Raw genomic sequence first — 25,242 nt, forward strand, 5'->3', positions numbered from 1 at the left:
AAGTAGCCTACGCAGTGGCCTCCACGGTATGCACTAGCCAGCGTCTTGGTAGGTGTGCTAAGTACCAACTGATGAGCCCAACCTAGCACATGAGGGCGAAATGCTGGCAACCAGGAATGAGTTAGCTGGAAAATTTATAATGTCCAATAACGGACCATTTATATTGGTATTATGATTCATCATCGCCGAGCCAAAACTACTGGACATAATTAAATGAAATTTTGGGAATATATTCATATTAACATGTAGGTGCTCGCTAAGAGAGGATTTTTGGATATTCCGTCGCTAAGAGGGTGAAAAGGGGGTTGAAACTTTTAAAATGAGTGTATCTATATTTCAAAACTTAAAACATTGTCCGACTCGTTGGATGAACGGTCAGCGTACTGGCCTTCGGTTCAGAGGGTCCCGGGTTCAATTCCCGGCCGGGTCGGGGATTTTAACCTTCATTGGTTAATTCCAATGGCCCGGGGGCTGGGTGTTTGTGCAGTCTCCAACATCCCTGCAAGTCACACACCACACATAACACTATCCTCCACCACAATTACACGCAGTTACCTACGCATGGCAGATGCCGCCCACCCTCATCGGAGGGTCTACCTTACAAGGGCTGCACTCGGCTAGAAATAGCCACACGAAATTAAAAATTAAACTTAAAAAGTTTACAGATGTAAAAATTGGCATTTAGAATCTTCTTTAAGAATAAGGAAATATGTATTTTTTTGTTTTTGGAAAATCCCAATAGGAGGGGTGAAAAAGAGGTTGAATGCCTTTAATGAGGATACTTATATCTCAGAAACTGAAGATATTACAGACCTGAAAATTGGTATTTGGGATCTCCTTTAAAAATAAAGAAATACATTTTTTTTTTTGTTTTTGGAAAATCCAAATAATGGGATGGTGAAAAGGGGGATAAATTTTTAAAATGAGTGGATCTATATCTCAAAACTTTAAAAGTGTACAGATGTAAAAATTGGTATTTAGAATCTCCTTTAAAAATAAAGAAACACATATTTTTTTTGTTTTCAGAGAATCCCAATAGGAGGGGTGAAAAAGGGGTTGAATGCTTTAATGAGGATACTTATATCTCAGAAACTGAATATATTACAGACCTGAAAATTGGTATTTGCGATCTCCTTTAAAAATAAAGAAACATGTATTTTTTTGTTTTTGGAAAATCCAATTCATGGGGGGGGGGGGTGAATTTTAAAAATGAGTGTATCTATATCTCAAAACTTTTAAAGTTTACAGATGTAAAAAATTTGTATTTAGAATCTCCTTTAAAATAAAGAAACACATATTTTGTTTTTGTTTTCAGAAAATCTCAATAGGAAGGGTGAAAAAGGGGTTGAATGCTTTAATGAGGATACTTATATCTCAGAAACTGAAGATATTACAGACCTGAAAATTGGTATTTGGGATCTCCCTCAAAAATAAAGAAACATGTATTTTTTGTTATTGGAAAATCCAATTAATAGAGGGGGGTGAAAAGGGGGTGAATTTTTGAAATGAGTGTATATATATCTCAAAACTTTTAAAGTGTACAGATGTAAACATTGGTATTTAGAATCCCCTTTAAAAATAAAGAAACACCTACTTTTTGTTTTCGGAAAATCCCAATAGGAGAGGTGAAAAGGGGTGAAAAGGGGGTTGAATGCCTTAAATGAGGATACTTAATCTCAGAAACAAAAGATATTGCAGACCTGAAAATTGGTACTTGGGATCTCCTTTGAAAATGAAGAAACACGTACTTTTTTGGTTTATTGGAAATCCGCCTAAAGGGGGAGAGGGAAATTAAAAAATTAGTTGAATTATTTGTATGAGGATACTATTATCTCAAAAACGAAAGATTTTGCAGACGTGGAAATTGGTATTTGGAATCTGCTTTAAAATTAAATAAACACGTATTCTCGGAAAATCCAATGAGGGAAGGGAAGGTGAAGGAATTGAAAAATTAAGTTAATTGTATGAGGATACTTAGATCTAATAAAAACTAAAGTTGTTACAGACGTGAAAATTGATATTTGAATCTTCTTTAAAAACAAAGAAAAAGTGTTTTGGGGGAAATTATCTTGGGGGGCGGGGGTGAAAAGTAGTTGAATTCCTTTTGTGAGGACACATATCTCAAAAACTGAAGATATTAGAGTCGTGATAATTGGTATTTAGAAGATCCTTTACTATTAAATAAACAAGTATTTTTAATGGGAAATTCACTTAGGGTGGGGGGGAATGTGAAAGGAAGTGAAAAAAGTTAAGAGAACGTAAAGTTAGATTACAGTAGATCCTTCCGGCATATGAATAAACATTTAAACACATTTGAAATAAACGATAGGAATGATATTGACCGTGCAATTGTTCACGTCTGTAATAAGGTCAATAATGCATGGAAGTATATCATTCGTGTCGCCAGAAATCTCGCGCGCTTGCCTACGCGCGACGATGGTGCTGGTCACATTGTCAGCAATGACAATGGCAGCAGATGTAATTTACCGCCAAGTAGTGGTCTTGCATCTTCCTGTGGGTTCCAGACCATCAATAGTAGTAGTAGTAATAATAATAATAATAATAATAATAATAATAATAATAATAATAATAATAATAATAATAATAATAATAATCACCTAAATTCAACTAATATCACCCACCCTAATAATAATAAACTTGCTGTAATCTATTAGAAAACCAGTCAGATCGCGAATTTTGGGGGATTCTCGCAGAAAACGAGCCAGATCACGAATTTCAGCGGATTATATATTTAAAACAATAAGCATTCAATTATAAATTTCAGTATAATACCGTAGCAAAGCACGGGTATCTTGCTAGTATAAAATAAATCAAATATGTAGGTATTCATAACCTATATGGAGAATGAAACTTTCAGCACAGATATCATCATCATTGTTCCCCTTGTCCAGTTTCATCTTGGGTTGAGTTGTGGATCATTGATCTCCATCTCTGCCTGTCTTTCCACCATTCTTCATCAAAGACATATTGAAAGTTAACCACTCTCTTCCTTAGGCATTGTTTCTTGAGTCTACCTCTAGGTATTTTACCTCCAACCTCCAGTTCAAGCATCACCTTCAGGATCCTCATTCCTTCCATTCTTTTCGCATGCCCATACCACCTCAGTTTCAATCGTTCTCTCTCTCCAACTCTGCATACACCTAGTGTTCCTCATATTACTGTATTTCATATTTGGTCCTGTCTTGTCTTGGCCAGCATATTTCTAAGGAATTTCATCTTATTGCCTTCATTTTACTTTCTCTGCTTTGGTTGTTACCCTAGTTTCAGATCTATATATCAAGATTGGTAGAAAGTAGTTCTTGTACATAATTTCCTTGGATTATATTGGCACTTGCTTACTCCATAACAGTCCTCTCACACTCTGGTAAAACCCTCCAACTAATTGCACTCTTCTGCTTATCTCCTGTGTCATTCTTCCTTTTTCTAATATCACATTCCATGCAGGGTTGCAGAGCTGGGAAGAGTGTAATATAGAGAAAATTCACTTCAGAGCCATGATTCCACTCCTATTACAATATCTAGTAAACACTTTATTTCACCCCCATTTCCCTGAACTTTACAGACATCTGAGGCAGTAGATTGTCAAAAACACTGAGCCTTCTAAACCTTCTAAAAAAACCAAACTTATATGTACCTCTGCAGTTCAAGTGAAGGTCATCTGAGTGCTGATCCCCATCTCCTATACACCTATTGGGATCCCCAAATCTCACTCCCAGTCTCCCACATACCCACTATATAGTCATTAAATCACTGATCACCCTCCAGTCAGTATCCCTCTTATATAGTATCCCAGTAATAACAGTCTCTGCTCTTGTAACTTCTCCTGTGTTGTCATAACCAGATCTTGCAACCACAGTATATTGGTACCTATTCCTGCTTACTTTACGTTGTTGGTACCAATGTGCAAAACTACCTCTTTCTTGTAACCCTGTTCCTTCCCTTCTACTTTCTTCAATATGTCTCAACCTAATTCCTGGATAACACATTTTCCTGGTTCCCTTTCCTCTGCACACATTTCCCATGTGCCTAAATCTGGAGTCCCCCCCATGGCCAGAGTCTTCCACTTCACTAGATCCCCTCACTTCCTGGTCACCCTTCTCTGATAGCTGTAGATTGTACATCCTCCTCCCTTTTCTACTGTGTGTATCCTGGCTCTGTAATGCTGGTTGCTGGGGAAAGTAGAGGTGGAAGAGTGTTTGGAGGCATAAGAGACTGCTGTTAATTTATAAGAGAAAATATCATCCTAGCTACCTGTCTCTCATTCCTTGCAGGGTCACAGAGCTGGGAACCATACAGTATAAAGAAAGAAAATATGAAGTACCGTATGTAAATGATAGGGACATTGTGCTGACAATTCAATTGGAAGAGGAAATAATCAATTTGCTTCAACTTAAGAAACTGAAAATAAAGAGGAACTAGAGTAGTTACTGAAAGAAGCAAAGAAATATATGTAAAATAAAAAAGAAAAGGTGGGGAGAAATATTCTTTGGATTATTATCAATATATGGATTGATTTCATGCAGCCTTCCATCTCATGCTATCCTGTTGTAACCTCTTCATCCCTGTATGAGTATTGGATCATACATGTACTTTAGTCATATTCATGTCCAGCTCCATGGCTAAATGGTTAGTATGCCGGCCTTTGGTCACAGGGGTCCCGGGTTCGATTCCCGACAGGGTCGGGAATTTTAACTATCATTGGTTAACTTCCCTGGCACAGGGGCTGGGTGTACATGTCGTCTTCATCATCATTTCATCCTCATCACAACGCACAGGTCGCCTACGGGCGTCAAATCAAAAGACCTGTATCTGGCGAGTCGAACTTGTCCTTGGACACCCCCAGCACTAAAAGCCATATGCCACTTCATTTTTCAGACATATTCATGCCTTGACTACCTCTACCACTATTGTCCCATGGATTTCCCTCACACAAACAACTGAACAAATCTTGACTGTCTCAAACAGAAACCCATCAAATATCCTAGTCAAATTGTGCCAAGTGTAAGAGCATAAGTGGAAAGAGATGTTAAAGTAAGCTAAGAGACTTTGAGGTCTTGTGGAAATGATGGTAAGAATCATGAAGGAAGGATACTAATTGATTTTTCCCAGAGAAAATAGCTGATTGTAGTGAGTCTATGGAACAGGAAGTAAAATAGATTATTATAAGGTATGAATGGGAAATAAAAGAACTTCATTAACAATATATTGATGGAAAAGTCAAACAAAAAAGAATAGGTGGATGTTACAGCTATACATAAGGAGAGTGGAGAGATAGCAAAGCTGAATGTAGACAGAGTTTCTCAATTGTAAATAAGAGAAAGAAGAATATGACTGTGGAGGGTGAAAGAGAGGGAGATACCGGAATAACTCATTTTAAAGTAACTATTTACCAAGGGCAGAGATTAGGATTCAGGAGAAATAGAAAAAGGATAAGATTTCATCTGTTGGCAGGGCAGAAATAGTAGTCAGAAAAATATGAAGAAGTATATGAATATGAAGAAGTATAAGAGGCACCATAGACAGGTGGAACAGGGTCATGGGATGGAGAAAAGGGAGGAGGAAGTAGCTTCTGCAGCAGTGAGAGAAGATAGGGTTGACCAGGAGGGGAGGGGATCAAATGAGGTGGGTAGGGTTGAGGCTCTGGTCATGGGGGATTCTGTCATTAGACATGTCGGGAAAGTGTGTGGAGGAAAGGGTACCAGGATAGAGTGTTATCCAGGAATTAGGTTAAGGCAGATGTTGAAGAAAGTAGAAGAGACGGAGGAGGGAAAGGAGAAGGTGGTAGTGTTTCACGTTGGTACTAACAACGTAAGACAAGCAGGTAAAAGTACCAACATAGTTGGGGATGTATGGGATCTGGTAAATGCAGCACGGATGAAGTTTCAGGAAGCGAAGATAGTTGTCAGTGGAATACTTTGTAGGAGGGATACTGACTGGAAGGTGATTGGAGATTTAAATGAGACTATGGAGTGGGTATGTGGGAAACTGGGAGTGAAATTTCTAGATCCTATTGGGTGGGTAGGAGATAGGGATCTGCGCTCAGATGGCCTTCACTTAAACCGCAGTGGTACATGTAAGTTAGAAAATCTGTTAGAAGGGTTATAGGGAGGTACATTCAGGGAAACAGGGTGCGCTAGGCAGCGGTGTTAAGGGAACAGGGAACTGGAAATCAAGTAGGGATGACATCAAATTGTTAGTGTTGAACTGTAGAAGTATTGTAAAGAAAGAAATAGAATTAAGTAATTTAATAGATATATATACTTACCAGATATTGTAATAGGAATTGAATCATGGCTGAGAAATGATATAATGGATGCAGAAATTTTCTCCCGGAACTGGAGGGTGTATCGTAGAGATAGGATAGGAAAGGTAGGAGGGGGAGTATTAATTCTCGTGAAAGAAGAATTTGTAAGCTACAAAAAAGTTAAAGATGACAAGCACAAAATTCTAGGGGCAAGGCCCATTTCTAAAGATAATAGGTAACTAGATGTCTTTGGAGTATACAGACCAGGAAAGGGTAGCGCAGATGCTGATTCAGAATTATTTGATAAGATAATCAGCTATGTGGAAAAGATAAAGAAAGGAATGTGATCATAGCGGGTGATCTCAATTTACCAAATGTCAATTGGGAAGGTAATGCGAACGACAGGAAGCATGACCAACAAATGGCAAATAAGTTAATATGGGAAGGGCACCTGATTCAGAAAGTGATGGAACCAACTAGAGGGAAGAATATTCTGGATGTGGTGCTGGTAAAACCAGATGAGCTCTATAGAGAAACCGAAGTAATAGATGGTATTAGTGATCACGAAGCTGTTTTTGTGGTAATTTAAAAAAATGTGAAAGAAAGGAAGAGATTAAAATTAGGACTCTTAGGCAGTACCATATGGCTGATAAAACAGGCATGAGGGAGTTTTTAATAAGCAACTATGATCGGTGGAAAACGGTAAATAAAAATGTAAACAGACTCTGGGATGGGTTTAAAGCAATTGGTGAGGAATGTGAAAATAGGTTTGTACCTTTGAAGTTGGTAAGGAATGGTAAAGATCCACTACGGTATATTATAACAGGGAAGTAAAGAGACTAAGAAGGAGGTGCAGGTTGGAAAGAAATAGAGTTAGAAATGGCTGTGGAAGTAAGGAGAAATTGAAAGAACTTACTAGAAATTTGAATCTAGCAAAGAAGGCAGCTAAGGATAACATGATGGCAAGCATAATTGGTGGCCACACTAATTTTAGTGAAAAATAGAAGAGTATATATAGGTATTTTAAGGCAGAAACAGGTTCCAAGAAGGACATTCCAGGAATAATTAATGAACAAGGGGAGTGTGTATGTGAGGATCTTCAAAAGGCAGAAATATTCAGTCAGCAGTATGTAAAGATTGTTAGTTACAAGGATAATGTTCAGATAGAGGAGGTGACTAATGCTAAAGAAGTATTAAAATCTACCTATGACAGCAATGCCATTTACAGAAAGATACAAACTTTGAAAACTAGAAAAGCAGCTGGAATTGATAAGGTTTCGGGGGATATACTAAAGACAATGGGTTGGGATATAGTACCATATCTGAAGTACTTGTTTGATTTTTGTTTGCATGAAGGAACTTAACCAAATGAATGGAGAGTTGCTATAGTAGCCCCTGTATATAAAGGAAAGGGTGATAGGCATAAAGCTGAAAATTACAGGCCAGTCAGTTTGACATGCATTGTATGTAAGCTTTGGGAAAGCATTCTTTCTGATTATATAAGACATGTTTGCAAAATTAATAAATGGTTTGACAGAAGGCAGTTTTGGGTTTAGAAAAGGTTATTCCACTGAAGCCCAACTTGTAGGATTCCAGCAAGATATAGCAGATATCCTGGATTCAGGAGGTCAATTGGACTGTTTTGCGATTGACTTATCTAAGGCATTTGATAGGGTAGATCATGGGAGACTACTGGCAAAAATGAGTGCAATTGGACTTGACAAAAGAGTGACTGAATGGGTGGCTCTGTTTCTAGAAAATAGAACTCAGAAAATTAGAGTAGGTGAAGCTTTATCTGTCCCTGTAAAAATTAAGAGGGGAATTCCTCAAGGCAGTATTATTGGACCTTGATGTTTTCTTATATATATCAATGATATGTGTAAAGAAGTGGAATCAGAGATAAGGCTTTTCGCAGATGATGTTATTCTCTATAGAGTAATAAATAAGTTACAAGACTGTGAGCAACTGCAAAATGACCTCGATAATGTTGTGAGATGGACAGTAGGGAATGGTATGATGATAAACGGGGATAAAAGTCAGGTTGTGAGTTTCACAAATAGGAAAAGTCCTCTCAGTTTTAATTACTGCGTTGATGGGGTGAAAGTTCCCTTTGGGGATCATTGTAAATACCTAGGTATAAATATAAGGAAAGATCTTCATTGGGCTAATCACATAAATATGATTGTAAATAAAGGGTACAGATCTCTGCACATGGTTATGAGAGTATTTAGGGGTTGTAGTAAGGATGTAAAGGAGAGAGCATATTTGTCTCTGGTGAGACCTCAACTTGAGTATGGTTCCAGTGTATGGGACCCTTACCAGGATTACTTGATTCAGGAACTGGAAAATATCCAAAGAAAAGCAGCTCGATTTGTTCTGGGTGATTTCCGACAAAAGAGTAGCGTTACAAAAATGTTGCGAAGTTTGGGCTGGGAAGACTTGGGAGAAAGGAGACGAGCTGCTCGACTAAGTGGTATGTCCGGAGCTGTCAGTGGAAAGATGGCGTGGGAGGACATCAGTAGACGAATAAGTTTGGATGGTGTCTTTAAAAGTAGGAAAGATCACAATATGAAGATAAAGTTGGAATTCAAGAGGACAAATTGGGGCCAGTATTTGTTTATAGGAAAGGGAGTTAGGGATTGGAATAACTTACCAAGGGAGATGTTCAATAAATTTCCAATTTCTTTGCAATCATTTAAGAAAAGGCTAGAAAAACAACAGATAGGGAATCTGCCACCTGGGCGACTGCCCTAAATGCAGATCAGTAGTGATTGATTGATAGGGAATGACAGTGTGAAATGAAGAGTTAAGGGAAATAAGTAAATGTAGAAAGAATGGAAAATAATAAAGACTGAAGGAAGTAGGAGGTAGTCCCTGGAAGAAAAGGAATATGTTAGCAAATGGTAAATGAAGTAAAGCTTACAAATAAAATAATGTCAATCCTCCTAAACTGCACTCCCATACAAAAGGGCTGAGCTAAAATTAGAGCAACACAATAAGTTTCCAGTCCACATGTTCACTTTCAACTTGTAATATACTGTCAATGCAACAGGCTCACCACATTACTGTAACATTCTTACACCCTAATTGGACTTTTCTCAGTTATCTGACAGTTTATTTGATGTGCATTTAGACGTAATCTATATGTATAAAATAGCTTGTCCTGACTGACTGACTGATTCATCACCGCCGAGCCAAAACTACTGGACATAATGAAATGAAATTTTGGAGATACATTCATATTAAGATGTAGGTGCTCGCTAAGAGAGGATTTTTGGATATTCCTTTGCTAAGGGCGTGAAAAGGGGGTTGAAATTTTAAAATGAGTGTATCTATATCTCAAAACTTTGAAAGTTTACAGATGTAAAAATTGGTAATTAGAATCTCCTTTAAAAATAAGGAAACACGTATTTTTTTGTTTTCAGAAAATCCCAATAGGAGGGGTGAAAACGGTGAAAAAGGGGTTGAATGCCTTTAATCAGAATATCGGTACTTATATCTCAGAAACTGAAGATATTACAGACCTGAAAATTGGTACTTTTGATCTCTTTTAAAAATAACGAAACACGTATTTTTTTGTTTTTGGAAAATCCAATTAATGGGAGGGTGAAAAGGGGGGTGAATTTTTAAAAACAGTGCAACTATATCTCAAAACTTTTAAAGTTTACAGATGTAAAAATAGGTATTTAGAATCTTCATTAAAAATAAAGAAACACGTATTTTTTGTTTTTGGAAAATCCCAATAGGAGGGGTGAAAACGAGTGAAAAAGTGATTGAATGCCTTTAATGAGGATACTTATATCTCAGAAACTGAAGATATTACAGAACTGAAAATTGGTACTATTGATCTCTTTTAAAAATAAAGAAACACGTATTTTTTTGTTTTTGGAAAATCCAATTAATGGGGGTGAAAAGGGGGGTGAATTTTGAAAATGAGTGCATCTATATCTCATAACTTTTAAAGTTTACAGATGTAAAAAATGGTATTTAGAATCTTCATTAATAATAAAGAAACATGTATTTTTTGTTTTTGGAAAATCCCAGTAGGAGGGGTGAAAAGGGGTGAAAAAGTGATTGAATGCCTTTAATGAGGATACTTATATCTCAGAAACTGAAGATATTACAGACCTGAAAATTGGTAATTTTGATCTCTTTTAAAAATAAAGAAACACTAATTTTTTTGTTTTTGGAAAATCCAATTAATGGGGGTGAAAAGGGGGATGAATTTTGAAAATGAGTGCATCTATATCTCAGAACTTTTAAAGTTTATAGATGTAAAAATTGGTATTTAGAATCTCCTTATAAAATAAAGAAACACTTATTTTTTGTTTTCGGAAAATTCCAATAGGAAGGGTGGAAAAGAGTGAAAATGGTTTGAATGATTTTAATGAGTCTACTTATATTTCAGAAACTGAAAATTGGTGTTTGGGATCCCCTTTAAAAATAAAGAAACACGTATTTTTTGTTTTTGGAAAATCCAATTAATGGGGAGGGCGGTGAAAAGGGGATGAAATTTAAAATGAATGTATCTATACTCAAAACTTTTCAAGTTTATAGATGTAAAAATTGGTATTTAGAATCTCCTTTAAAAATAAAGAAACACGTACTTTTGTTTTCGGAAAATCCCAATGGGAAGGGTGGAAAAGGGGGAAAAAGGGTTGAATGCCTTTAATGAGGCTACTTATATTTCAGAACCTGAAGATACTACAGACCTGAAAATTGGTATTTGGGATCTACTTTAAAAATAAAGAAGCAGGTATTTTTTCGTTATTGGAAAATCCAAATAATGGTGGTTGAAAAGGGGGGTGAATTTTTAAAATGAGTTTGTCTACATCTTATAACTTTAAAAGTTTAAACATGTAAAAATTGGTATTTAGAATCTCCTTTAAAAATAAAGGAATACGTATTTTTTGTTTTCTGCAAATCCTAATGGGAGGGGTGTAAAAAGGTTGAATCCCTTTATGAGGATACATATATCTCAGAAACTGAAGATATTACAGAACTGAGAATTTGTATATGGGATCTCCTTTAAAAAAAAAAAAAAAAACATGTATATTTTGTTTTTGGAAAATCCAATTAATGGCGGTTAAACTGGAGTGACAAATTGGGGTGAATTTTTTGAACGACTATATCTACAGAATATCTGAGAAAGGTAAAATGTTACAGACGTAAAAAGTGGGTATTTGTAATTTCCTGTAAATGTAAAGAATCATAGGTGATTAGTTTTTGGAAACTCCCCTTATGGGGAAATAAAAAGGAGTGAAATTTTAAAATGAGAATATCTACAGTATATATCCAAAAACTTAACATGTTACAGAACTGAGAATGGTATTTTTATCTGTATTAAAAACAAAGAAACGTGTATTTTTAGTTTTCGGAAATACCACTTGGGTGGAAGGGGGGGGGGGGGGGTGTAAAAGTGACTGAAAATGGTGTCGATTTCTTTTAATTAGGCTACTGATATCTCAAAGATGAAGATGTTACAGACGTGAAATTTGATATTTGGAATCTGCTTTAAAAGTAAAGAAACACGTATTCTCAGAATATAAATTGAAGGGGGGGTGAAGGAATTGAAAAATTATTTGACTTAATTGTATAAGAATACATACATCTAATAAAAACTAAAGTTGTTACAAACGTGAAAATTGGTATTTGGCTCTCCTTTAAAAACAAAGAAAAATGCGTTTTAAAGGAGAAACCATCTCGGGTGGCGGGAGTGAAAAGGAATTGAATTCCTTTCATGAGGACACACAAATCAAAAACTGAAGAAGTTAACAGTCATGATAATTGGTATTTAGAAGATCATTTACTATTAAAGAAACGAGTATATTTTGCCGGAAAATTCACCTGCGGTGGGGGTGGGGGTGAAAGGAAGTGAAAAAAGGTGAATTATTTTTATGGGGATACTTATATCTCAAAACTGAAGGTAACAGACGTGAACATTGGTGTTTGGAATCTCCTTTAAACATAAAGAAACACGCCTTCTTTTAATTTTTCTTTGGGGGGGGGGGGGGAGGGTAAATAAACTTAACGGTGGTGGTGTGTAAAAGGAGGTGAGACCAATTGATTTTACTGTTCATAATGTACTTATAAGGAGCCTCCGTTTCTCACTCGGCAGCGCGCCGGCCTGTCACAGCTGGGTTCCGTGGTTTAAATCCCGATCAGTCCATGTGATATTCGTGTTGGACAAATCGGAGGCGGGACAGGTTTTTCTCCGGATACTCCGGTTTTCCCTGTCATCATTCATTCCAGCAACACTGTCCAATATTTAATTTCATTTGTCATTCATCGCTCATTGCCCCAGAGGAGTGCTTCGGCAGTCGGCACAATTCCTATTGTAGCCGCTAGACGGGGCTTTATTCATTCCTTTCCTGACCCTGTCGAATGACTGGAAACAGGCTGTAGATTTTCGATGTACTTATTCTGATCATAAACCGATCATTTTAAATCTTACCTGGGTTCGATTTCAACAGCCATCTTTTCCTTCGGAGAACATTCTTAGATTACAGTAGACTCTCCTGGCATATAAATAAAAATTTAAACACATTTGAAATAAACGATAGGAATGAGATTGACCGTCAAATTATTCACCTCTATAATAAGGTCAATAATGCACGGAAGTATGTCATTCGTATCGCCAGAAATCCCGCACACTTGCCTACGCGCGACAATGGTGCTGGTCACATTGTCAACAATGACAATGGTAGCAGATGTAATTTACCGCCAAGTAACGGTCTTGCATTTTGCCGTAGTTCCAGAACTAATAATAATAATAATAATAATAATAATAATAATAATAATAATAATAATAATAATGCTCTGGACCATCGTCAAATTGTGCGGACCGCGCTGGAAACGTGTCCTGGCCTGGTAATGACTACGAATACAGTCAAGCCGCGGATTCAGTACCGCTAAGGCACCCAAGACGACACCACGCCGGATCTCCTTCAGGATTTGATCCATACTAAAAATGCTTATAGGAAAAGATGGCAAAGATTTAGGGACCGAACTGACCGCGTGGAATACCTGGACCTACCTCGGGAGTACGAAATCGATCGCTGGAAAGAAAGATTGAAAAATGTGAGGAACTTTGCCGTAATCTCTCAGAAAACGAGTCAGATCACGAATTTTGGCGGATTATATATAAAACAATAAGCATTCAATTATAAATTTCAGTATAATACCGTAGCGAAGCACGGGTATCTTGCTAGTATATATATAAAATAATAGTTTTGTCTGTACATTGCTCAGAATTTGAAAATAATGGTATTTCTGTATCGGTCATGTCCATAGTAACAAGAAAATGCACTTTTTACTTTTCCGTAATTTCTGTCTGTCTGTCTGTATGTATGTATGTATGTACACGCATCACGAGAAAACGGTTGAAGAGAATTTAATGAAAATCGGTATGTGAAGTCGGGGGATGAGCCTCTACAATCTAGGCTATAAATCATTTTACTCACGCTGAGTGAAATGGTAGTTTGGGGAAGGCCTAAAATTGAAGTTTCAACTATTTATGTTATTAGTGGTCTAAAGAAAATCGGTATGTGAAGTCGGGGGATGAGCCTCTACAATCTAGGCTATAAATAATTTTACTCACGCTGAGTGAAATGGTAGTTTAGGGGAAGGCCTAAAATTGAATTCTCAACTATTTATGTTATTAGTGGTCATATTTTAAAGAAAATGGGTATGCAAAGTTGGGGAATAAGTTGCTACAATCTAGGCTATCAATAATTGTATTCACGCTGAGACAAATGATAGTTTAGGGGAAGGCCTAAAATTTAATTCTCAAATATTGTTGTTATTGGTAGTCCTATCTTGATGAAAATCGGTTTACAAAGTCAGGAAATAAGTCGCTATAGTCTAGGCTGTAAATTATTTTATTCGCGCTGAGTGAAATGGTAGTTTAGGGGAAGGCCTAAAATGTAATTCTCAAATATTTCTTATTAGAGGTGTAATCGATGAATGCTACATAACTAAGGTTATATAGTATTAAATTTCCTATTATTCATGTCTTATACATTGTTACCGTACTGGCTATGATCACAAACATATTCATGAATTTGAATTTTGGTTACTAAGTCCATATCAGCGCCGAGTAGCGAGAAAATGGGTAAACAGTATTTAATGAAAATCGCTATGTAAGTCGTAGAATAAGAAACTACAGTTTACGGTAGAAAATATTTTACAAATCACAGAGTCGAAAGAAAACTAAATGTGAAGGCCTACAATATAGGAAGCTCCTAACATTGATCAACAATAACATTACATTGACCATTGTTTGTCTTGATGTGCTTTGTGTCTTCTGTTGCCCCTCATCTCCGGTAGATAGGACTACTGCTGCGTACATAGTATTTTTATTTGATTTACATCGCACCGACATAGATAGGTTTTATGGCGACGATGGGTAGGAAAGGGCTAGGAGTGCCTTAGGCCTTAATTAAGGTACATATCCAGCATTTGATTGGTATGAAAGTGGGAAACCACGGAATACCATCTTCAGCGCTGCCGACAATGGGTTTCGAATCCACTATCTCTTGGATGCAAGCTCACAGCTGCGCACCGCTAACCACACGGTCAACTCGCCCAGTCGTACAGAGTGTAACAGCCTGCCTGAATATTGATGGGAAGTAGCTGTGGAGTTAGACAACTTTCTTCTTTGGCATGCCATTCCCCTGGTTTATAAATTTTCCGATACTACTGGTACGTAACACACTGGATCATCATAGCATTCGGGCTATTCAATCCCTACTCTGAGGCACCGATTGGAATGAACAGTGTGCATATTTAGCGGAATAATGGCAGATGAGTGTTCATGGCAATCTGCGGCCTGGTCATCCCAGCTCTGGAACTTTGGACTATTAAACTGGCACCGCAATCTAACCGCAGCACTGTTCGTTAAAAGTGATAAAACGTGCGGCTTTCCATTTGATCGAGTATTTTATATGATAGCATTGCTTTGAATCGCTACATTCATACTTACGTTTTTGTAATGACTTATGTTGATTTCAGTTAGGAAAACCACAAAGTCAGTCTTTCTGAGAATTCCGTTGCGAAGCACGGGTACATCAGCTAGTCTATATATATACACATACCGGTAGTAACTTGTCCTGACTGACTGACTGACTGACTGATTCATCATCGCCGAGCCAAAACTACTGGACATAAAGAAATGAAATTTTGGGGATACATTCATATTAACATGTAGGTGCTCACTAAGGGAGGATTTTTGGATATTCCATCACTAAGGGGGTGAAAAGAGGGGTGACTTTTTAAAATGATATCTATATCTCAAAAATTTAATAGTTTACAGACATAAAAACTGGTACTTGGAAACTTCATTACAAATAAGGAAACACATGTTCTTTTGTTTTCACAAAATCTCATTAAGGGGGTGAAAAAGGGGGTAAAATTGGTTGATTACCTTTTATGTGGATACTTATATCTCAAAAACTGAAGATGTTACAGACATGAAAATTGGTATTTGGAATATCCTCTAAAAATAAAGAAACACATACTTTTTGTTTTTGAAAAATCCAATGAATAGGGGGTGAAAGGGAGTGACAAACGGGTTGGAATTTAAAAAATATGTATCCAGGCCTACAATATATCTCAGACACATAACATGTTACAGACTTGAAAACTGGTACTTGGAATCTCCTGTAAAAGTAAAGAGACATAGATATTTTTTCAGAAAGTCCACTTAAGGGAAACAAAAAAAGGGGATGAATCTTCAGAATGAGCATATCTACAGTATATCTCAAAAACTTAACATGTTACATATGTGAAAATTGGTACTTTGAATCCCTTTAAAAAATAAAAAACACGTATTTTTTGTTTTCAGATAAACCACTTGGGGGAGGGCAGGGGAGGGGCATGTAGAAAGGACTGAAAAGTGGATTGTTGTATTATGATACTGATATATCAAAAACTGAAGACATTATAGACCTAAAAACTGGTGATTGGAATCTCATAAGGAAATGGATATTTTTTTTGTTTTCAGAAAATCCACTTAGACAGGGGTGAAAAAATTGAAAAATTAGTTAAATTATTTGTATGAGTCTACGTATATCTCAAAAACAATAGATGTGGCAGACATGGAAATTGGTGTTTGGTATCCCCTTTAAAAGTAAAGTAACACATATTCCTTTGATATAGGAAAATCCAATTAAGGGGAGTGAAAGAATTGAAAAATTAGTTGAATTATTTGTATCTTATATCTTATGAAAACTAAAGTTGATACAGACATGAAAATTGGTATTTGGAATCTCCTTTAAAATAAAGAAGGGCGCATTTTGGGGGGAAGACAAACTTGGTGAGAGGGGTTGAAAAAGAATTGAATTCCTTTTATGAGGACACATATCTCGAAAACTGAAGATGTTAGAATTGTGATAATTGGTATTTAGAAGCTCCTTAATGAGTAGACGCGTATTTTCTGTTTTTGAAAAATTCACTTAAGGAGGGAGGGTGAAAGAAAGTGACAAAATTGAATTATTTTTATGTGGATACTTATATCTCAAAAAATGATGGTTACAGACATGAAAATTGGTGTTTGTAATCTCCTTTAAAAATAAAGAAACACGTCTTCTTTTATTTTCGGAAAACCACTTACGGGGGGAAATATTTGTATGAGGATACTTACATCTCTAAAAGATAAAGATGTTACTGACACGAAACTTGGTATTTGGAATCTCTTTTAAAAATAAACACAAATTTTTTTGTTTTTGAAAAATTGACTTGGGGGTGGGGGGTGAAAATAAGTAAAGAAAGAGTTGAATTCTGTTTAAGAGGATACTTATATCTCAGAAACTGACGATGTTACAGACCTGAAAATTGGTATTTTGAATCTCCTTTAAAAACAAACACGTATTTTTTGTTTTCAGAAATTCCACTTAAAGGGAAAGGGACCGAGCTCGATAGTGCGGTCAGTATCCAGTAATTGGGAGATAGTGGGTTCGACCCCCACTGTCGGCAACCCTGAAGATGGTTTTCCGTGGTTTCCCATTTTCACACCAGGCAAATGCCGGGGCTGTACCTTAATTAAGGCCACAGCCGCTTCCTTCCACTTCCTAGGCCTCTCCTATCCCATCATCGCCATAAGACCTATCTATGCGACGTAAAGCAAAAAAAAGGGAAAAAGAAGTTGAATTCATTTTATGAGGATACTTATATCTCCAAAACTGAAGATGTTACAGACATGAAATTTGGTACTGCATTTTGAATAAAAATGAAGAAACACGCCCCTTTTTGTTCTGGAAAATCCACTTAAGGGGTTGAAGAGAATTGAAAAAGTGGGTATTTTGTAAATGAGTACTGGTATATCTACAGTATATGTCTAAAACTTAACATGTTACAGACGTGAAACTTGGTGTTTGGAAAGTCCTTCAAAAATACAGGAACACGTACTTTTTGTTTTCGGAAAAGGCACTTATCGGGGGGTGAAATGAAAGTGAAAAAATAGGTGAATAATTTTTAATGCGGATGCTTACATCTCTCAAACTGATGATGTTACATATGCGTAAATTAGTATTTGGAATCTCTTCTAAAAGTAAAGGAACATGTATTTATTTTTGTATTCGGAAAATGGGAAGGACTTATAAAGGGGTTAAATTCTTTTTATGGGGATTCTTATAGCCTATCTCAAAAACTGAAAATGTTATGATGTGGAGATAGATATTTGGAATCTACTCTAAAAATAAACTTTTTTTCCGATTTGACCTGTTTCTCACATGTACAGTTCTATGTTGCATGGTCATCTTAGCCCCAAAAGGCAATAACACAAACATGCTGTACAAAGAGTTTCCGGGGTGAATGAAACTCAGTTTGTCGGTGAATGTTTATACTTTAGCGATTTTCAGATAATGTTTTAATACAGTACCGAGGAACAATTACTTTTATTATTTTATGAAATCCAAGTGAGTGAAGCCGCGGGTAACTGCTAGTAAATAAATAAATCAGTAAATGAATGAATGAAGGTGGAAAACTGATGATGGACACTATGAAAACATGAGTAGTGATAAACAATGTGTTTCGACTATGATTGATCAGTAGTTATTGCTAATTTCAGTGTTGTTCATCCTAAATGATTTTTAACAAGTTGGAAATTTCCCTTGGTAAATTATTCCAATCCCGAATTCCTCTTCCTATAAACAAATATTTGCCCCAATTTTCCCCTTGAATTCCAACTTTATATTCATACTAGCAAGATACCCGTGCTTCGCTATGGTATTATACTGAAATTTATAATTGAATGCTTAACATTTTATATATAATCCTCCAAAATTCATGATCTGACTCGTTTTCTGAGAGAATCCGCCAAACTTCGCGATCTGAACTCGTTTTCTGAGAGATTACGGCAAAGTTCCTCACATTTTTCAATCTTTCTTTCCAGCAATCGATTTCGTACTTCCCTAAATCGTTGCCATCTTTTCCTATAAGCATTTTTAGTATGGATCATCCTGAAGGAGATCCGGTGTGGTGTCGTCTTGGGTGCCTTGGCGGTGCTGAACCTGTGGCCGTACTGTATTCGTAGTCATTACCAGGCCAGGACCTGTTTCCAGCACGGTCCACACAATTTGATGACGGTCCAGAAAATTATTATTATTATTATTATTATTATTATTATTATTATTATTATTATTATTATTATTATTATTATTATTAATATTATTATTATTATTATATGTTCTGGACCCCACAGCAAGATGCAAGACCGCTACTTGGCAGTAAATTACATCTGCTGCCATTGTCATTGTTGACAATGTGACCAGCACCATTGTCGCACGTAGACAAGTGTGCGGGATTTCTGGTGATACGAATGACATACTTCCGTGCATTATTGACCTTATTATAGAGGTGAACAATTTGATGGTCAATCTCATTCCTATAGTTTATTTCAAATGTGTTTAAATTTTTATTTATATGTCAGGAGAGTCTACTGTAATCTAAGAACGTTCTACGAAGGAAAAGATGGCTGTTGAAATTGAACCCAGGAAAGATTAAAAATGATCGGTTTATAATCAGAATAAGTACATCGAAAATCTACAGCCTGTCTCCAGTCATTTGACAGGGTCAGGAATGGAATGAATAAAGCCCCATCTAGCGGCGACAATAGGAATTGTGCCGGCTGCCGAAGCACTCCTCTGGGGCAATGATCAATGAATGACAAATGAAATGAAAATTGGACAGTGTTTCTGGAATGAATGATGACAGGGAAAACTGGAGTATCCCGAGAAAAACCTGTCCCGCCTCCGTTTTGTCCAGCACGAATGTCACATGGAGTGACTGGGATTTGAACCAAGGAACCCAGCTGTGAGAGGCTGGCGTGCTGCCGCCTGAGCAACGGAGGCTCCTTATAAGTACATTATGAACAGTAAAATCAATTCGTCTCACCTCCTTTTACACCCCACCGCCGTTAAGTTTATTTACCCCCTCCCCCCCCCCCCCAAATTAAAATAAGGCGTTTCTTTATGTTTAAAGGAGATTCCAAACACCAATGTTGATGTCTATTACCTTTAGTTTTGAGATATAAGTATCCCCATAAAAATAATTAACGTTTTTCACTTCCTTTCACACTCTTCACCCCCCCTCCCCCAAGTGAATTTTCCGGCAAAAAAATACTTGTTTCTTTAATAGTAAAGGATCTTATAAATACCAATTATCACGACTCTAACTTCTTCAGTTTTTTATTTATGTGTCCTCGTGAAAGGAATTCAACTCCTATTCACTCCCGCCCCGCAAGATAGTTTCCCCCCCAAAACGCCTTTTTCTTTGTTTTTAAAGGAAATCCAAATACAAATTTTCATGTCTGTAACAACTTTAATTTTTATTAGATATATGTATTCTCATACAATTAAGTCAATTAATTTTTCAATTCTTTCACCCTCCCCCCCTTCATTGGATTTTCTGAAAATGCGTGTCTTTACTTTAAAAGCAGATTCCAAATATCAAATTTCACGTCTGTAACATCTTCATTTCTGAGATATCAGTAGCCTAATTAAAATAAATCAACACCATTTTCAGTCACCTTTAGCCCCCCCCCCTTCCACCCAAGTGGTATTTCCGAAAAATAAAAATGCACGTTTCTTGATTTTTAATAGAGATTAAAAATACCATTTTTAACTTCTGTAACATGTTAAGTTTTTTAAATATACTGTAGAAATTCTCAATTTTAAAATTTCACCCCTTTTATTTCCCCTTAAGTGGAGTTTCCAAAAACAAATCACCTATGTTTCTTTACATTTACAGGAAATTCCAAATACCCAATTTTTATGTCTGTAACATTTTATGTTTCTCAGATATTCTGTAGATATAGTCTTTCGAAAAATTCACCCCAGTTTGGCACTCCTGTTTAAACGCCATTAATTGGATTTTCCAAAAACAAAAAAATACGTATTTCCTTATTTTTAAAGGAGATCCCATATACAAATTTTCAGTTCTGTAATATCTTCAGTTTCTGAGATATATGTATCCTCATTAAAGGCATTCAACCCATTATTCACCCTTTTACACCCCTCCTATTGGGATTTACAGAAAACAAAAAATACGTGTTCCTTTATTTTTAAAGGAGATTCTAAATACCAATTTTTACATATGCAAACTTTTAAAATTTTAAGATGTAGACACACTCATTTTAAAAATTCACCCCCCATTATTTGGATTTTCCAAAAACGAAAAAATACCTGCTTCTTTATTTTTAAAGTAGATCCCAAATACCAATTCTCAGGTCTGTAATATCTTCAGGTTCTGAAATATAAGTAGCCTCATTAAAGGCATTCAACCCCTTTTTCCCTCTTTTCCACCCTTCCCATTGGGATTTTCTGAAAACAAAAAAAATGTGTTTCTTTATTTTTAAAGGAGATTCTAAATACCAATTTTTACATCTATAAACTTTAAAAGTTTTGAGATATACATACGCTCATTTTAAAAATTCACCCCCTATTTACCCCCCCATAATTGGGTTTTCCAAAAACAAAAAATACGTGTTTCTTTATTTTTAAAGGAGATCCCAAACACCAATTTTCAGGTCTGTAATACCTTCAGATTCTGAAATATAAGTAGCCTCATTAAAGGCATTCAACCCATATTTCACCCTTTTCCACCCTTCCTTTTGGAAATTTCCGAAAACAAAATAATACATGTTTCTTTATTTTTAAAGGAGATCCCAAACACCAATTTTCAGGTCTGTAATATCTGAGATATAAGTATCCTCATTAAAGACATTCAACCCTTTTTTCACCCCTTTTCACCCCTCCTATTGCAATTTTCTGAAAACAAAAAAATACGTGTTTCTTTATTTTTAATGAAGATTCTAAATACCAATTTTTATATCTATAAACTTTAAAAGTTTTGAGATAGAGATACACTCATTTTAAAAATTCACCCCCTTTTCACCCTCCCATTAATTGGACTTTCCAAAAACCAAAAGTACGTGTTTCTTTATTTTTAAAAGAGATCAAAAGTACCAATTTTCAGGTCTGTAATATCTTCAGTTTCTGAGATATAACTACCGGTATCCTGATTTAAGGCATTCCACCCCTTGTTCACCGTTTTTACCCCTCTTATTGGGATTTTCTGAAAACAAAAAAATCATTTTTCCTTATTTTTAAAGAAGATTCTAAATACCAATTTTTACATCTGTAAATTTTTAAAGTTTTGAGATATAGATACATTCATTTTAAAACTTCAACCCCCTTTTCACCCCCTTAGCGAAGGAATATCCAAAAATCCTCTCTTAGCGAGCACCTACATCTTAATATAAATTTATGCCAAAAATTTCATTTCTTTATGCCCAGTATTTTTGGCTCGGCGATGATGAATCAGTCAGTCAGTCAGGACAAGTTATTTTATATATATAGAGTAGCAAGATACCCGTGCTTCGCTACGGTAATATAGACCACTGAAATTTATAATTGAATGCTTATTGTTTTAGATATATAATCCGCCGAAATTCGCGATCTGGCTCGTTTTCTGCGAGAATCCGCCAACATTCCCGATCTGACTCGTTTTCTATTTGATTACGGCACGTTTCCTTCCATTTTTCAATCGTCCTTTCCAGCAATCGATTTCGTACTTCCCGGGCTAAGCTCAGGTATTCCTCCCGGTCGGTTGGGTCCGTAAATCTTTGCCATCTTTTCCTATAATCATTTTTAATATGGATAAAATCCTTCAGGAGATCCGGCGTGGTGTCATATTGGGTGCCTTGGCGGCACTGAACCCGCGGCCGGACTGCATTCTTAGTCATTACCCGTCCAGGAGCCGTTTCCAGCGCGGTTCGCACATTTGACGACGGTCCGGAACATTATTATTATTATTATTATTATTATTATTATTATTATTATTATTATTATTATGTGTTGCTGGAATGGCTGATGACAGGGAAAACCGGAGTATCCGGAGAAAAACCTGTCCCGCCTCCGTTTTGTCCAGCACGAATGTCACCTGGAGTGACCGGGATTTGAACCACGGAACCCAGCTGTGAGAGGCCGGCGCGCTGCCGCCGGAGCAACGGAGGATCCTTATAAGTACATTAAGAACAGTAAAATCAATTGGTCTCACCTCCTTCTACACCCCACCGCCGTTAAGTTTATTTACCGCCACCCCCCCCCCCCCCCCACCAAAAAAATTAAAAGGAGGCTTGTTTCTTTATGTTTAAAGGAGATTCCAAACACCAATGTTCACGTCTATTACCTTCAGTTTTGAGATATAAGTATCCCCATAAAAATAATTTACTTTTTTCACTTCATTTCACACTACTCCCCCCCCCGCCCCCCAAATGAATTTTCCCGCAAAAAATACTTGTTTCTTTAATAGTAAATTATCTTCTAAATACCAATTATCACGACTCTAACTTCTTCAGTTTTTGATTTATGTGTCCTCATGAAAGGAATTCAACTCCTTTACACTCCCGCCCTCCAAGATGGTTCCCCCCCCCCAAAACGCGTTTTTCTTTGTTTTTAAAGGAGATCCAAATACGAATTTTCACGTCTGTAACAACTTTAGTTTTTATTAGATGTATGTATTCTCATACAGTTAAGTCAATTAATTTTTCAATTCTTTCACCCCCCCCCCCCCCCACTTCATTGGATTTTCCGAGAATAAGTGTTTCTTTACTTTTAAAGCAGATTGCAAATATCAAATTTCACGTCTGTAACATCTTCATTTTTGAGATATCAGTAACCTAATTAAAAGAATTCAACACCATTTTCAGTCACTTTTACCCCCTCCACCCAAGTGGTATTTACAAAAACTAAAAATACACGTTTCTTTATGTTTAATAGAGATAAAAAATACCATTTTTCACTTCTGTAACATGTTAAGCTTTTTTAGATATACTGTAAAAATTCTCATTTTAAAATTTCACCGCTTTTGAGTTCCCCTTAAGTGGAGTTTCCAAAAAACAAATCACCTATGTTTCTTTACATTTACAGGAGATTCCAAACACCCACTTTTTACGTCTGTAACATTTTACGTTTCCAAGATATTCTGTATATATAGTTTTTAAAAAAATTCACCCCAATTTGTCACTCGTGTTTAACCGCCATTCATTGGATTTTCCAAAAACTAAAAACTACGTGTTTCTTTATTTTTAAAGGAGATCCCGTATACAAATTTTCAGTTCTGTAATATCTTTTAATTCCAACGGCACAGGGGCTGGGTGTATGAGTTGTCTTCATCATCACTTCATCCTCATCACGACGCGTAGGTCGCCTACGGGCGTCAAATAGAAAGACCTGCACCTGGCGAGCAGAACCCGTCCTGGGATATCCCGGCACTAAAAGCCATACGACACTTCATTTCATTTCGTTTCTGAGATATATGTATCCTCATTAAAGGCATTCAACCCATTTTTCACCCTTTGACACCCCTCCTATTGGGATTTACAGGAAACAAAAAAAAAAAAAAAAACGTGTTCCTTTATTTTTAGAGGAGATTCTAACTACCAATTTTTACATTTGTAAATTTTAAAGTTTTAAGATGTAGACACACTCATTTTAAAAATTCATCCCCCCTTTTTACCCCCCAATATTTGGATTTTCCAAAAACGAAGAAATACGTGTTTCTTTACTTTTAAAGTAGATCCAAAATACCAATTTTCAGGTCTGTAATATCTTCAGGTTCTGAAATATAAATAGCCTCATTAAAGGCATTCAACCCATTATTCACCCTTTTACACCCTTCCTATTGGGATTTTCCGAAAACAAAAGAATACGTGTTTCTTTATTTTTAAAGGAGATTCTAAATAGCAATTTTTCTTCTATAAACTTTAAAAGTTTTGAGATGTAGATACACTCATTTTAAAAAATCACCCCATTTTCACCCCCCCCCCCCCATTAATTGGATTTTCCAAAAACCAAAAAATACGTGCTTCTTTATTTTTAAAGGAGATCCCAAACACCAATTTTCAGGTCTGTAATATCTTCAGGTTCTGAAATATAAGTAGACTCATGAAAGGCATTCAACCCCTTTTTCACCCCTGTTCACTCCTCCTATTGCGATTTTTCGAAAACAAAAAATACGTGTTTCTTTATTTTTAATGAAGATTCTAAATATCAATTTTTACATCTGCAAACTTTAAAAGTTTGGAGATATAGATTCACTCATTTTAAAAATTCACCCCCTTTTCACCCTCCCATTAATTGGATTTTCCAAAAAAAAAAACAACGTGTTTCTTTATTTTTAAAAGAGATCAAAAGTACCAATTTTCAGGTCAGTAATACCTTCAGTTTCTGAGATATAAGTACCAGTATCCTGATTAAAGGCATTCAACCCGTTTTTCACCCTTTTTCACCCCACCTATTGGGATTTTCTGAAAACAAAAAAATACGTATTTCCTTATTTTTAAAGAAGATTCTAAATACCAATTTTTACATCTGTAAACTTTTAAAGTTTTGAGATATAGATACACTAATTTTAAAATTTCACCCCCCTTTTCACCCCCTTAGCGAAGGAATATCCAAAAATCCTCTCTTAGCGAG

General features: G+C 36.2%; 1 protein-coding gene across 1 annotated transcript in view; it reads left to right on the forward strand.

The window, feature by feature from the left end:
• The window catches only part of LOC136881757 (progestin and adipoQ receptor family member 4), a 138,100-nt gene that overhangs the window by 107,100 nt on the left and 5,758 nt on the right, over positions 1 to 25,242 (forward strand). The gene's annotated exons all lie outside the window — the stretch shown is intronic.

Source organism: Anabrus simplex, chromosome 1 (assembly GCF_040414725.1).
Source record: "Anabrus simplex isolate iqAnaSimp1 chromosome 1, ASM4041472v1, whole genome shotgun sequence".
In the NCBI taxonomy this organism is placed as follows: Eukaryota; Metazoa; Arthropoda; class Insecta; order Orthoptera; family Tettigoniidae; genus Anabrus; species Anabrus simplex.